The sequence below is a fragment of the Trichomycterus rosablanca genome, chromosome 27, assembly GCF_030014385.1.
Source record: "Trichomycterus rosablanca isolate fTriRos1 chromosome 27, fTriRos1.hap1, whole genome shotgun sequence".
Taxonomy (NCBI): domain Eukaryota; kingdom Metazoa; phylum Chordata; class Actinopteri; order Siluriformes; family Trichomycteridae; genus Trichomycterus; species Trichomycterus rosablanca.
In genome coordinates, this window is record NC_086014.1 from 6,450,174 (window position 1) to 6,464,025 (window position 13,852).

The window sequence follows — 13,852 nt, forward strand, 5'->3', positions numbered from 1 at the left end:
CTGTAAACACCATTATCGCGAACACTCATCCAGTTTCTCAGCGGTTATGAATTCCTCTTAGGCCTCCACGTGAAAGCGCATTCAGGAATGCTTTATCACCGCTTCTCTGTGGTGTGTTGGTTAATCTATCCGACAGGAAAATATTACTACCTGATATGCGAGGCAAATTAGGTTAAAGCTGGAACTGTAGTCATTTCGCCATGTAGACATAAAAATGTAAAAACCTCGCCGGCATACCTTATCAATTCACTACGTCGCCGGGGTTCAAATAAAAACGTCTCCGCTTAAGACGTATGGCGGCAGTAACGGCAACCAAGACTCTCCTCGATACACACCAATTCAATACCTCTCCATCTTGTACGACCCCAAATCAGAAAAAAAGTTGGGACAGTAAAGCATTTACCACTTTGTAATTCTCCACACGTCAGGACTGCAGGCAGGCCAGTCCGGTAGACCTCCCTGGAAAAGATGACGTCTTGAAGGCAGGGTATGTTGCCCTAAGATCTCAATGTACTGTAATTTTCTGCATTAATGCTGCCATCACAGAAGTGTAAATGACCTTTGCCAAGGGCACTGACACAGCCCCATACCATGACAGACCCTGGCTTTTGGACTTGTTCCTGATAGCAGTCTGGATGGTCCTTTTCAGCTTTTTTCCACAATACACGTTTCCACTGTGTGATGGTCCATCCTAGATGCGTCCGAGCCCGGAGAAATCAACGCCGCTTCTGAACATGGTTAACATAAGGCTTCTTTTTTTGCAGAGTTTTAAGTGGCATTTGTGCATGTAACTCTGTATTGTAGTGCTTGACAAAGGTTTGCCAAAGCAATCCCTCACCCATGTGGTTATATCAGCTATTGTTGAGTGGCGGTTCTTGATGCAGTGCCATCTAAGGGATTGTCCCAACTTTTTCTGATTTGGTGTTGTAGGATAGCAAACAGTCCTATATTGGTGAATATTTTGACTGCACCCACACTTATGCACATGGAACAGTGGTCTCTTGCGAAGGAGTCGGGCCAAAACGTCAGCTGAAAATGCACATTCAGCCAGAACGGCCTCCCCAGACACCGCATTACACAATTAAACTATTAAAGCGCATTTACTGGTCTGAGGTGAGAATTTAGGGCAGCGGTCCTTGTCCTCCTAAGCAGGTAAAGTCGGTCCTCTTCTCCGCCGCAGCTCAGCACGACTCTTATGGGACGAATAACCCAGGCAGTAAAGGGAAATGGATTACCTGCTAGGTGCGGTGCAGATTATTCATTACCGCAATAGACCGAGTCATAAATCCAGCAAGAAACATACTTGCCGTTTACCCCCCGGAGAATCTCGCTGGCCCTTGTCAATCCGAGGGCACGGTTGGCTGGGACGGAATTTTAAACAGCCAATATAATGTCCGAGTTTATTGTTTTATTGGTTGACGCAGTGAGAAATTGGAAAGCCCTGAAGGAAGGCTCGTTTCCATCAGTACAGTTTGTAAATGCAGATCTCCAGAAGGAACGGGTTCGATCAATCAAACGCGGGGACGCGGTACAGCTGGGCGCAGATGCAGACGCGATGTTAATGGTAATCTAATGTTAATAGAAGTAATCATTCATATATTCACCTTCATCCTGCACAGTGTTGATAATTCAGAGCCGAAAAATAATAAGCTGGATGGGGGGGCACTTAGTCAACGTACTAGACAAGGAAACACAATACACCTGTAGTAAAAAGAATATCCAATTCTGAAGGGTCTTGGTTGGAAACAGTAAGGGTGGGGGAGTGGGGGGTGGGGTAGTAATCGGTCGTGTCTGAGAGACTAAGAGAAAGCTTATAGTCCGGATTTAGCGACATCTGATTTCCACCTTTTTGAACGCTCAAATAAGCTTTAAGGGGAAGAAGATTTTCATGTGATGATGATCAGCCATAACATTAAAACCTCCTCCTTGTTTCTACACTCACTGTCCATTTAATCAGCTCCACTTACCATATAGGAGCACTTTGTAGTTCTACAATTTCAATGGTCAGGACCCTCAAAGGACCACTACAGAGCAGGTATTATCATGTGTGTTGTGCTGGTATGAGTGGATAAGACACAGCAGCGCTGCTGGAGTTTATAAACACCTCACTGTCACTGCTGGACCGAGAATAGTCCACCAACCAAAAATATCCAGCCAACAGCACCCCGTGGGCAGCCTCCAGTGACCACTGATGAAGGTCTAGAAGATGACCGAGTCAAACAGCAGCAATAGATGAGTGATCGTCTCTGACTTTACATCTACAAGGTGGACCAACTAGGTATGAGTGTCTAATAGAGTGGACAGTAAGTGGACATCCACTCATACCAGCACAACACACACTAACACACCACCACCATGTCAGTGTCACTGCAGTGCTGACAATGATCCACCATCTAAATAATACCTGCGCGTAGTGGTCCTGTGGGGGTCCTGTGGGGGTCCTGACTATTGAAGAACAGGGTGAAAGGGGGGTAACAAAGTATGTAGGGAAACAGATGGACTACAGTCAGTAATTGTAGAACTACAAAGTGCTTCTATATGGTAAGTGGAGCTGATAAAATATATCAGTACTTCAGATATTCTGAGAAAAGTGACTGTGAGGTTGAAACTGTGGCAAAATAAGAATTAAAGCTTATAATATATTCAAGTTACGCCATTTTAAAACATTCAACAACAAGCAGGTCAAGTGTAATAGCTGGAGTTTTCTGAAATAAGGATTGCAAGCATTCTTGGTTGGGAAAGAATTTGAGTGTTTCATCAGTCGTCAGATAGCATTGCATGAGAAACGTATCGCTATACATAGATCAGTACTATGTGGGAACGTCGGCGGGTTCTCAGAGTCTGAGCTCATCTCAGATGGAAATGACGAGAGACGGTGGAAATGTACGCGGTGATAAGATGAGGGGACCTCGATCGCGTTCGGGAAGGGTATATTTGCCTGCTCCCATCGATACACATGCACTGACCACGTTTAATTCGCCCATACTTTGGTGGATTCCCAAATGAGGGCAGTCTTGCGAATGGAGAGTCACACACTGATCTCCATGTCCAGGGTCCTTACACGGCACTGAACACCCCACCCCCTTTTTCGTACACCCTGTTTCCACCCAGCAGACTTAAGGCCTCGGCATACTTCATGCGGGGACGACGCTCGCCTGGCTTCGCCGATCAATATAATTGCAACGAAAGCAAATAACAACGGACGTCGTGCAAATGGAAGCCGGACGAACTCCACGGACAACGTCTGTGATTGGTCGGTGAAAAAAAGAGCAGTGCCATGAAAACAAACATGGATTTCGAGGAGCATCTGTGATCATCGGCTGCGTCCGAAATCGCTACTTTCTTACTGAACAGTACGCATTAGCACGTAGTGTGTCTGAATACATAGTATTGCAAACACAGCACACTTGCGTACTGAAAGAGCTTACTTCTGTACCGCCCGAGCACTGCACTGTGCACTGCCTCTAATTTAGTACGTACAGTTTAAGTATGCGATTTCGAACGCAGCCATCGTTTTCCGGTAGTCATGAACTTAACATCATAAATGTCACAGCGTCACCTGCAGCTACGGAGCAGACACAACAGGCAAAACTAAACCGCTGGAAGTATACCAGCTTGTATGCAGAGGCCTTTAGTGGGCAATGTTGTCTGCTGCAGACACTGGTGCCCCGCTGATCGGTAGCAGAGCTGAGATTCGAACCCAGGGAATCTCAGGTCAATAAAACAAGCCAGATAAACAAGCAAATAAACAGACGAACGTTTAACCCGTGGAAAAAGAGCAAGAAAAATATAAACACACACAGCAGCAGGTTATAGGTAGCTCGGTGGAAAGCCTGTGCAACTGACAAGTATGTCTGGAGGGCATTGAACCGAATACAAATAATCTCTTTACCTGTTCCAGCATAGCTGCGCCCGTGCACCTTATTATGGTTTCTAAAATGGGATTCATTCAAAATAGGTTTAATAAATTCTCTACATAGACGGCATTTTTTTGTGTAAGGAATGGGCTAACGTGACAAGAGGGGGCGAAGACACGCAGAGACGTTTCACAAAGTTTAATAATAACAAAACACACAAGACAAGACACTAACACAAGATCTAAGCTAAATGCTAATGCTAACTGCTAACTGCTAACGCTAATCTAAACACACAAGAAACTTGACTAAAATATACTACACCCTAAGCTACACCCACAACCAAAGTCAAAATTGCCTTCACTGAATGACCCACAGTTGCTCCCTGAAATTCCTTGAGCATTACACCTGGAATGAGGAGCAGCTGTGGATCACTAGCTTCACTGACCAATCAGAATAGAGGGAGCATTGGCTTATACCATAAACAAACCACCTCCATGTGCTCCCGGAGAGATGGGTGTAGCACATAAACAAACTCTGGGAGCACAAAGAGGCTGGATTCGTGAGAAGAAGGCTGTCTAAATTCAATTGTAGGAACAAAAATAAATGCAGCAACAGTTTGGGGAAGGTCCTTTCCTGTTTCAGCATGACATTATGAAATTCGTTGTCTATATAAACCCACAGTTTGCAGGTGAAAAGAAGCGGTTGGCTACTGCACTTGTGTAGGAGGCGGCGTGTGTTAGTTACAGCCCTCCTAGACCAGGAGTGGAAGGTCTGCAGCAGTAGGGGTTTGTCATTCATATTACAACCCCATGAGTCTGGAGTTAAAATTATTAAAATGTTTACAAACAATATTCAAGGAATCTGGAGGAATTTCAGTGCAAAAAGGCCAAGGGTGCAAAGTTAAGCTGAACGCCTGTGATCTTCGATCCCTCAGGCGGCACTGCATCAAGAACCGCCACTCAACAATAGCTGATATAACCACATGGGCGAGGGATTACTTTAGCAAACCTTTGTCAAGCACTACAATACAGAGTTACATGCACAAATGCCACTTAGAACTTTACTGTGCAAAAAAAATAAAAGCGCCGTTGACTTCTCTGGGCTCGGAGGCATCCAGGATGGACCATCACACAGTGGAAATAAGTATTGTGGTCAGATAAATCAGCATTCCAGGTCATTTTTGGAAAAACTGGACGCCGTGTGCTTTGGACCAAAGACTGAAAGGAGTTCAAAAGCCAGGGTCTGTCATGGTATGGGGCTGTGTCAATACCCTTGTCAAATGTGATGGCAGCATTAATGCAGAGATCTTTATAGGCAGTAGGTAACAAGGCTGCTCACTAGGTTTTCAGACAGACCCCATGTATACGAATTTGTCTGCCCTGACAATTAACGCCTCACAAATTAACCTCACAGAGCGAAGGCTGACGGAATAGAAGGTGGCCTGCATAACGTTCCTAAAGAATTCTGCCGCGTGTCCGTAAGTGGTTTTCCAGAACAGATTATTTAAACCTATTAGATTAGGACTTCATTATTACTGCTTGCTGGCACTGCTTTCTCTCACACACATTAGGCATCCACCTCATTAAACAAGACAACAATCGTAGACAAAAGAAAACACTCCTAAACCTCTGTTTGGCATGTCATGATGCCAGCGTAGCCATACTTCTAATTAGCCTGTAGCTAGACACACCGGTAATTAGTACACTCATTAGGTGAGCCTAAAAAATTTGTCGAGATATAAAAGAATGATGATTGCACGATACAAGAAAAGATGATTTGCAACGCCACTACATCTGTCTCGCTGGATCACAGGGAGCGAGAAACGTAATTAGCAAACGGGAATTGAGGTCCTGCTCGAATCATTTTTCACCAGCTGAACAGGACTAATGAAGCTCGCTCGGATTATGTTATAGAGGGAAGGGAATTGATCCTAAACTATACAGGCAGGTCCAAGAATTAATAAATAAATAAATCATCAACACTACGCTGGATTAGAGGCACAACGGATAATGCTCAACTTCATTTCATTTGTTAATATAGCTCCATTCATGCATTTCAGGCCTGCAACACATTCCAAAAAAATTTGGGACGGGGCAATTCATTATTTAATATTGATGTGAATCCAAACAGGTGATTGTAATCATGATTTGGTACAAAATCAGCATCAAGGAAAGGCTTGAAATGATTGAAATGTTTAAAAACAATGTACCTCAAAGAAAGATTGGAAGGGATTTGCATATTTCTCCCTCTACAGTGCATAATATTATTAAACGATTCAAGGAATCCGGAGGAATTTCAGTGCCTAAAAGCCAAGAATGCAAGCTTAAGCTGAACGCCCATGATCTTTGACCCCTCAGATGGCACTGCATCAAGAACCACCACTCAACAACAATAGCTGATATAACCACATGGGTGAGGGATTACTTTGGCAAACCTTTGTCAAGCACTACAATACAGAGTTACATGCACAAATGCCACTTTAAACTTCACTGTGCAAAAAAGAAGCCTTATGTTAACCATGTCCAAAAGCGGCGTCGACTTCTCTGGGCTCGGAGGCATCTAGGATGGACCATCACACAGTGGAAACGTGTATTGTGATCAGATGAATCAGCATTCCATGTCTAGAAAAATGGAATCAGGAACAAGTCCTAAAGGGGTTGTCATGGTATGGGGCTATGTCAGTGCCCTTGGCGAAGGTCATTTACACTTCTGTGGTGGCAGCATTAATGCAGAAAAGTACATTGAGACCAGAGAACAACATGTGCTGCCTTCAAGACGTCATCTTTTCCAGGGACGTCCGTGCACACATTCACACATTACAAAGGCATGGCTGCGGAAGAAGAGGGTACGGGTACTGGACTGGCCCGTCTGCAGCCCTGACCTGTCCCCAATAAAGAATGTGGGGAGAATTTTGAAATGGAAAATGTGACAACGACGACCCCGTACTGTTGCACATCTTAAGACGCGTTTGAAGGAAGAATGTATTTTAAGTGTGGTGAAAAGGAATAGCAACATTACAAAGTGGTAAATGCTTTACCATCCCAACTTTTTTTGGAATGTGTTGCAGAAGTTTGAAATTTACTTCTTTAAACAATTAGAACCAACTATTAATTAGAGGGTTGAACTCTCATTCTCAGTATCGCTTGTTATACGCCCCCTTCCTTCCAAACAACGTCTAACAATGAACCAAAACTGAATAACAAGTTACAGAGAGGAATATGTGCACTGGTGCACTGTAATCTGACAAGAAATGCAATCAGTTCCCTGATTGTAGTCATTTAATTAGCGGAAAAAAAAATAACAAAGAATATTTTAGGCATAATTCGGAATCGCAAACAAGACGTGAGTAAACTGCTGCTGTGGTTAATTTTAATTACACGTTAGGAGTAAGGTGAACCGCTCGAAGCAGCTGCGCATGCGGCTAGGACGCAATTTACGTATAGACAGGAATTGTTAAGAAGGAGGGGTACGGGGCATTGGGGAGAAAAGGAGAGAAAAAAGTGTGTTTACTTGAAAGTAGCCATTAGTGTCATCCGTTTAGACTGACAGTATGGAGGTGAAAGATAATGACTGGAATTAACAGGGAAGCACTTCTAACAGTGAGTGAGTCTGTAGGCAGGTATTTATTTGCCTACATTATTTTTAATAGACAAGGTAAGCAGTTATGGACAGAGGTTTCAAACTCTTCATCAAGGCACCTGTTAGTAGGTGGGATATATTAGCCAGCAAGTGAACATTGTATCCTCAAAGTTGATGTGTTAAAAGCAGGAAGAATGGGCGAGCATAAGGATTTGAGCGAGTTTAACAAGGGCCAAATTGTGATGGCTAGACAACTGGATCGGAGCATCTCCAAAACTGCAGCTCTTGTGGGGTGTTTCTATCAAAAGTGGTCCAAGGAAGGAACAGTGGTAAACCGGCGACAGTATCATGGGCGGCCAAGGCTCATTGATGCACGTGGGGAGCGAAGGCTGGCCCGTGTGGTCCGATCAAACAGACGAGCTACTATAGCTCAAATTGCTCAAGAAGGTAATGCTGGTTCTGATAGAAAGGTGTCAGAATACCTAGTGCATCACAGTTTGCCCATGCTGACCCCTGTCCATTGTCGAAAGCACCAACAATGGGCATGTGAGCATCAGAACTGGACCACGGAGCAACGGAAGAAGGTGGCCTGGTCTGATGAATCACGTTTTCTTTTACATCACGTGGATGTAACGCCGGGTGCGTGTATGTGTCGCTTACCTGGGGAACACATGGCACCAGAATGCACTATGGGAAGAAGGCAAGACGACGGAGGCAGTGTGATGCTTTGTGTTGTGCAATGTTCTGCTGGGAAACCTTGGGTCCTGCCATCCATGTGGGTGTTACTTTGACACGTACCACCTACCTAAGCATTGTTGCAGACCATGTACACCCTTTCATGGAAACGTTATTCCCTGATGGCAGGATGATGCGCCCTGCCACAAAGCAAAACTGCTTTAGGAATGGTTTGAGAAGCACAACAACGAGTTTGAGGTGTTGACTTGGCTTCTAAATTCCTCAGATCTCAATCCAATCGAGCATCTGTGGGATGTGCTGGACAAACAAGTCCGATCCATGGAGGCCCCACCTCACAACTTAGAGGAGTTAAAGAATCTGCTGCTAACATCTTCAGGGGTCTAGTGGAGTCCATGCCTCGACGGGTCAGGGCTGTTTTGGCAGCAAAAGGGGGACCAACACAATATTAGGAAGGTGTATATATATACATATATATACAATCTGCCTTACAAAAGTCTCGAAACTAGTGTGTGTGTTTAGGCAACTAAAAGTGTTGCCACCTACTGTGATGCAATTCGGTACAAATACAAATCTGTTGCATCACAAATTGCGTGACTATCTCTACAGGTAAACAAAATGAGAAAATCCAGAGAGATGTTATTACCACCAAGTAAAGGACATTTTTATTCGGAACTACTTTCCCAGAATGCCTTTGCAGTTGCGAAAGGTTTTGCATATTACAAAAGATCTGCATTAGTAGTATAGCATTCAGAACAAGGTGTTCAGATTGGCAGGGGGGCTTGGTTATGGAATAATGTCCTCCTGCTTTGCCAAATATGGCCTGCAGAGGGGGCATGGAGGTGCAGATAACACAGACACCTCACTGGGAATAAATTCGCTCCAAGTGGAAGTGTTGCTTCCTCACAAATACCCGATCTTGTCCAGTGGAACCTTTCAGGCATCACAAGAAACCAGCCTGGATGAGTGAGCTTCTCCAAAGGTGGCATGATGGCCATTTTCCAGAGCAGACTTAACGTTTGGACACCAGTTACCACCTGCATTTGAGAACTGGGTTGTCACAGGCGCTTCGAGCAGTTTACCATATCACGTCTTCACCCACGACCAGTTTTTATTTCTGCACTATCCCTTTTCTATACAGTCTCTCTGTTGCAGGCTGCTGATTTTGTTTTGGTCTATTTGTTTATGGCTTTTTAGGATTATTCTGCCTTGGTTGAGCATCCAGCAAGTTGGGTTCTACACCTGGTGCCTCAGTAGCGAGGTCCGACCCGCCCCCTACACTGTCTAATGACATAACTAAATGCCATTTATGTGCATCTTTAATTTAGCATCTAGTGGTCAGTCCTTCAATGTCATTTCTCACATTTTTACACTTTTCAGATCATTGAAGATCAGTCAAAGTTTTTTCTCCTCATGTCCCCGTCACTTTACCCACAATGCCGGGTTTTTCCGTAGAACCCAGAGGCTTGGTAATCTTGTTTAGGCTAAGTCAAGGTAATAGCCATCAGCTAAGCTTCAGCTGCTACTGAATACGAGTCGGCACATAAAGTGAAATGAAGGTCGCCGGCCTCATCAGCTTCCCGTGGCCCGTCGCGTGCCCGCGTGCCCACGCAGCAAAGACCCAAAGGAAGGAAAAAACCCCATGTCATTAACTGACTGAAAGCTTATAACCCCGTAACTGTTAATTGTGTCATTTCTTAATTTGCTTCTGTTGCACAGGTTTTAAAACAGCTTGCTGAGTGATTGGGATCTGCACTGAACAAGGGAAAACAAACAGAGACGCTGATTGAAAAGCTCAGCATGGGTAAGCTCTAATGGAGCTGTAGAATAAACAGAGGGCAGATGGGCAGAATGGACTGGAGGAGTCTCTGGGCCTTTTTCTGTCCAAATGAACGTTGCAGTTGGTACACACAATGTGGCAAAACGTATGCGGACACATCTTGTGTGATTCAATACATCATGACCACCTTCCTAATATTGTATTGGTCCCCTTTTTGCTGCCAAAACAGCCCTGACCCTATGAGGCATGGACTCCACTAGACCCCTAAAGGTGTGCTGTGGTATCTGGCACCAAGATGTCAGCAGCAGAACTCCTCTAAGTTGTGAGCTGGGGCCTCCATGGATCAAACTTGTTTGTCCAGCACATCCCACAGATGCTCAATCGGATTGAGATCTGGGGAATTTGGAGGCCAAGTCAACACCTCAACCTTGTTGTTGTGCTCCTCAAACCATTCCTGAACCTTTTTTGCTTTGTGGCAGGGTGCATTATCCTGCTGAAAGAGGTGTACATGGTCTGCAACAATGCTTAGCTAAGTGGTCGCTCCCCACGTGCATCAATGAGCCTTGGCCATCCATGACCCTGTCGCCGGTTTACCGCTGTTCCTTCCTTGGACCACTTTTGATAGATACTGACCACTGCAGACCGGGAACACCTCACAAGAGCTGCAGTTTTGGAGATGCTCTGAAATGTCCATTTGCTGGCTAATATATCCCACCCACTAACAGATGTCGTGATGAAGAGATGATCAGTGTTATTCACTTCACCTGTCAGTGGTCATAATGTTATGCCTGGCTGGTGAATTCGACCATTAGAATGTATTTTATCCCCATTATTCCCATTTGTAGTGCTGGACGTTAAATAGTGATTAAAAAATAATAATAATTAAAATATTCAGATACATAATATCATGTGCTACAGTCTCGCAGTCCCTAAGTATTTTTTCTCCTCATTTTAACTGGAAATACAATCTTTTATATTCTTTTTGTATTTGAGACATTGGCCCGAAGTTTGAAGTTCTAAACAGGAAGAGAAGAAGCTGCCAGAAAAAGTATTTTATTTTAACCTTCTTACGCCATTGCTTTAATGAGCTGTGTGCACTGTTCTGCTTTCGGAAGTCTGGTTGGAGATAAAAGTGCGAGAGGAGTACGGGGAGAAAGAAAGAAGAAAAAAAAAACTAGGTCAGCACTGCAGTCAATTTCAAAACACCAGCAATCTACTTATACCATAACTCCCTAACAGCATTAAGGCTACAGCTCAGAAGCCATTAGGTAAAGCTCTGCAAGTTCAACAAACTCTATACTTTCCATTCCTGGATGAGTTATGCGCTACATGGCAACCCCTGTATAAAATCAGTTTAATAAAATAAACATTCAATCCAATTATATTGGCAACAGTTACCAGTTCTGTCAAGAAATACTCTTTTTCTTTTCAGCCTTGACCTAAACCCCAGTGAAAATCTTGGGACGAACTGGAACAGCAACTGTCTTTAGGCTAGAGTCCAAGTCAAGTCACGAGTCTTTAGACTGGAGTCCAAGTCAGGTCACGAGTCTTTAGGCTAGAGTCCGAGTCAAGTCACAATTCGTTAAGCTAGAGTCTGAGTCAAGTCACAAGTCTTTAGGCTAGAGTCCGAGTCAAGTCACAAGTCGTTAGGCTAGAGTCCGAGTCAAGTCAAGTCGTTAGGCTAGAGTCCGAGTCAAGTCAGGTCGTTAGGCTAGTGTCCGAGTCAAGTCACAAGTCTTTAGGCTAGAGTCTGAGTCAAGTCACGAGTCTTCAGGCTAGAGTTCAGGTCAAGTCAGAATATTTATAATTGTCACACGTAACTAATGTTAACACATGCTGATGCTAGGGACTCTTGTTGTTTACGAATCATTTTTTGAGAGTCATGAGTCGAGTCCGAATCATTTAAAATGAGTCAGAGACGAGTCTGAAGTCGCTGCAAGAAGGTCCTGGGTTCGGTGTATGTGTGCCCCCTCCAGGGTGTTACTTTGTGCCTTGCGCCAGCATTGAAAAGTTGGGATAGGCTCTTTTCAGCCTTGACCTAAACCCCAGTGAAAATGTTTGGGACGAACTGGAACAGCAACTGTGATTTAGGCTTTTTTGTCCCACACAAAGGGCGGCACGGTGGCTAAGTGGGTAGCACTGTCACCTCACAGCAAGAAAGTCCTGGGTTTGATCCCCAGGCAAGGCGGTCCGGGTCCTTTCGGTGTTGCTCAAGGGCCCAACAGTGACAACTGGCAGTGGCCAGTACCTTAAACACTAGGCTACAACTGCCTTCTTAGTTGTGCTCTTAGTCAGGTCCGAGGAAGGGACGGTTGGATGGCCATCTGGTTGAGGTGCCAGCACAAGAAGTTAAGAATACACATAGGGCATAGTCAAGTCAAGTCAAATGTATACTATGTATAGTGCTTTTTACTACAGATGTCTCAAATCAACTTTAAAGCATCCAGGACCAACAGACCACAAACCCCTGTTGAGCAAGCCAAGGGATAAGAAGGAAAAACTTCCTTTAAATGAAAGGAAGAAACCTTGAGAGGAACCAGACTGGTCTGAAATTCACTGCTGGTTGGTGTAAAGAAGAGGCCAACGAATGCCTACTGTTAGTGCTAGTCTGAGGCTGTCAGCAAGCGTAAGGGTTGCGCTAGGAACTGTAGAAAGGCCACACTCCAAACTCACGGTCAGACGTCCACACGTAAAAAACCATGTGCCCGAGTACCAGCGGGCAGAAACTTCTTTTGCATGCGTACAAGGATTTTAAAACGATTTTTTGTGTATTATTAATTTTTATTCCCCATTAAACACTTTAGATCTTGCATTGGTTATGTAACGGGGACAGAGCTGCATTTTTAAACACAGGCATCCGGATTCTGTAAATATATAATGAAGTTAAGATAGCTTAATACATATTAATGAAGGCCTGTCCTGAGAGAAATGAGCATATCAGAAAACATCTATTACAACCCCGACCAACAGCACTGAGAGACGAAAACACCTGCAGGAGGCATATATTATCATAGCGTGTTTATGGTTAATACAACCCCAAATCAGAACAACATTAATAAACATCCATTACTGCATTTCAGACCTGCAACACATTCCAAAAAAAGTTGGGACAGTAAAGCATTTACCACTTTGTAATGTTGCCATTCCTTTTCACCACACTTAAAAGACGGTTTGGCAATGAGGAGTCTTAAGATGTGCAACAGTACGGGGTCGTCGTTGTCAAATTTTTTCTTTCAAAATTCTCCACACGTTCTCTATTGGGGACAGGTCAGGACTGCAGGCAGGCCAGTCCAGTACTCGTACCCTCTTCTTCCGCAGCCATGCCTTTGTGGTTGAAAAATGCATGGACGTCCCTGGAAAAGATGACATCTTGAAGGCAGCACATGTTGCTCTAAGATCTCAATGTACTTTTCTGCATTAATGCTGCATCACAGAAGTGTAAATGACCTTTGACAAGGGCACTGACACAGCCCCATACCATGACAGACCCTGGCTTTTGAACTTGTTCCTGATAACAGTCTGGATGGTCCTTATTGTCTTTGGTCCAGAGCACACGGCATCCACAATACACATTTCCACTGTATGATGGTCCATCCTAGATGCCTCTGAGCCCAGAGAAGTCGACGCCGCTTCTGGACATGGTTAACATAAGGCTTCTTTTTTGGCACAGTGAAGTTTTAAGTGGCGTTTGTGCATGTAACTCTGTATTGTAGTGCTTGACAAAGGTTTGCCAAAGTAATCCCTCACACATGTGGTTATATCAGCTATTGTTGAGTGGCGGTTCAGCTTAAGCTTGCGCCCTTGGCCTTTATGCACTGAAATGCCTTCTGATTCCTTGAATCGTTCAATGATATGCTCTGTAGAGGGAGAAATATGCAAATCCCAAAGAAAGAAACCTGGATGCTGCTTTTGTGCCAAACCATGATTACAATCACCTGTTTGG

The 13,852-nt window shown here is 44.2% G+C and overlaps 1 protein-coding gene across 1 annotated transcript in view; it reads right to left on the minus strand.

The window, feature by feature from the left end:
- The window catches only part of il1rapl1b (interleukin 1 receptor accessory protein-like 1b), a 510,835-nt gene that overhangs the window by 116,674 nt on the left and 380,309 nt on the right, over nucleotides 1–13,852 (minus strand). The gene's annotated exons all lie outside the window — the stretch shown is intronic.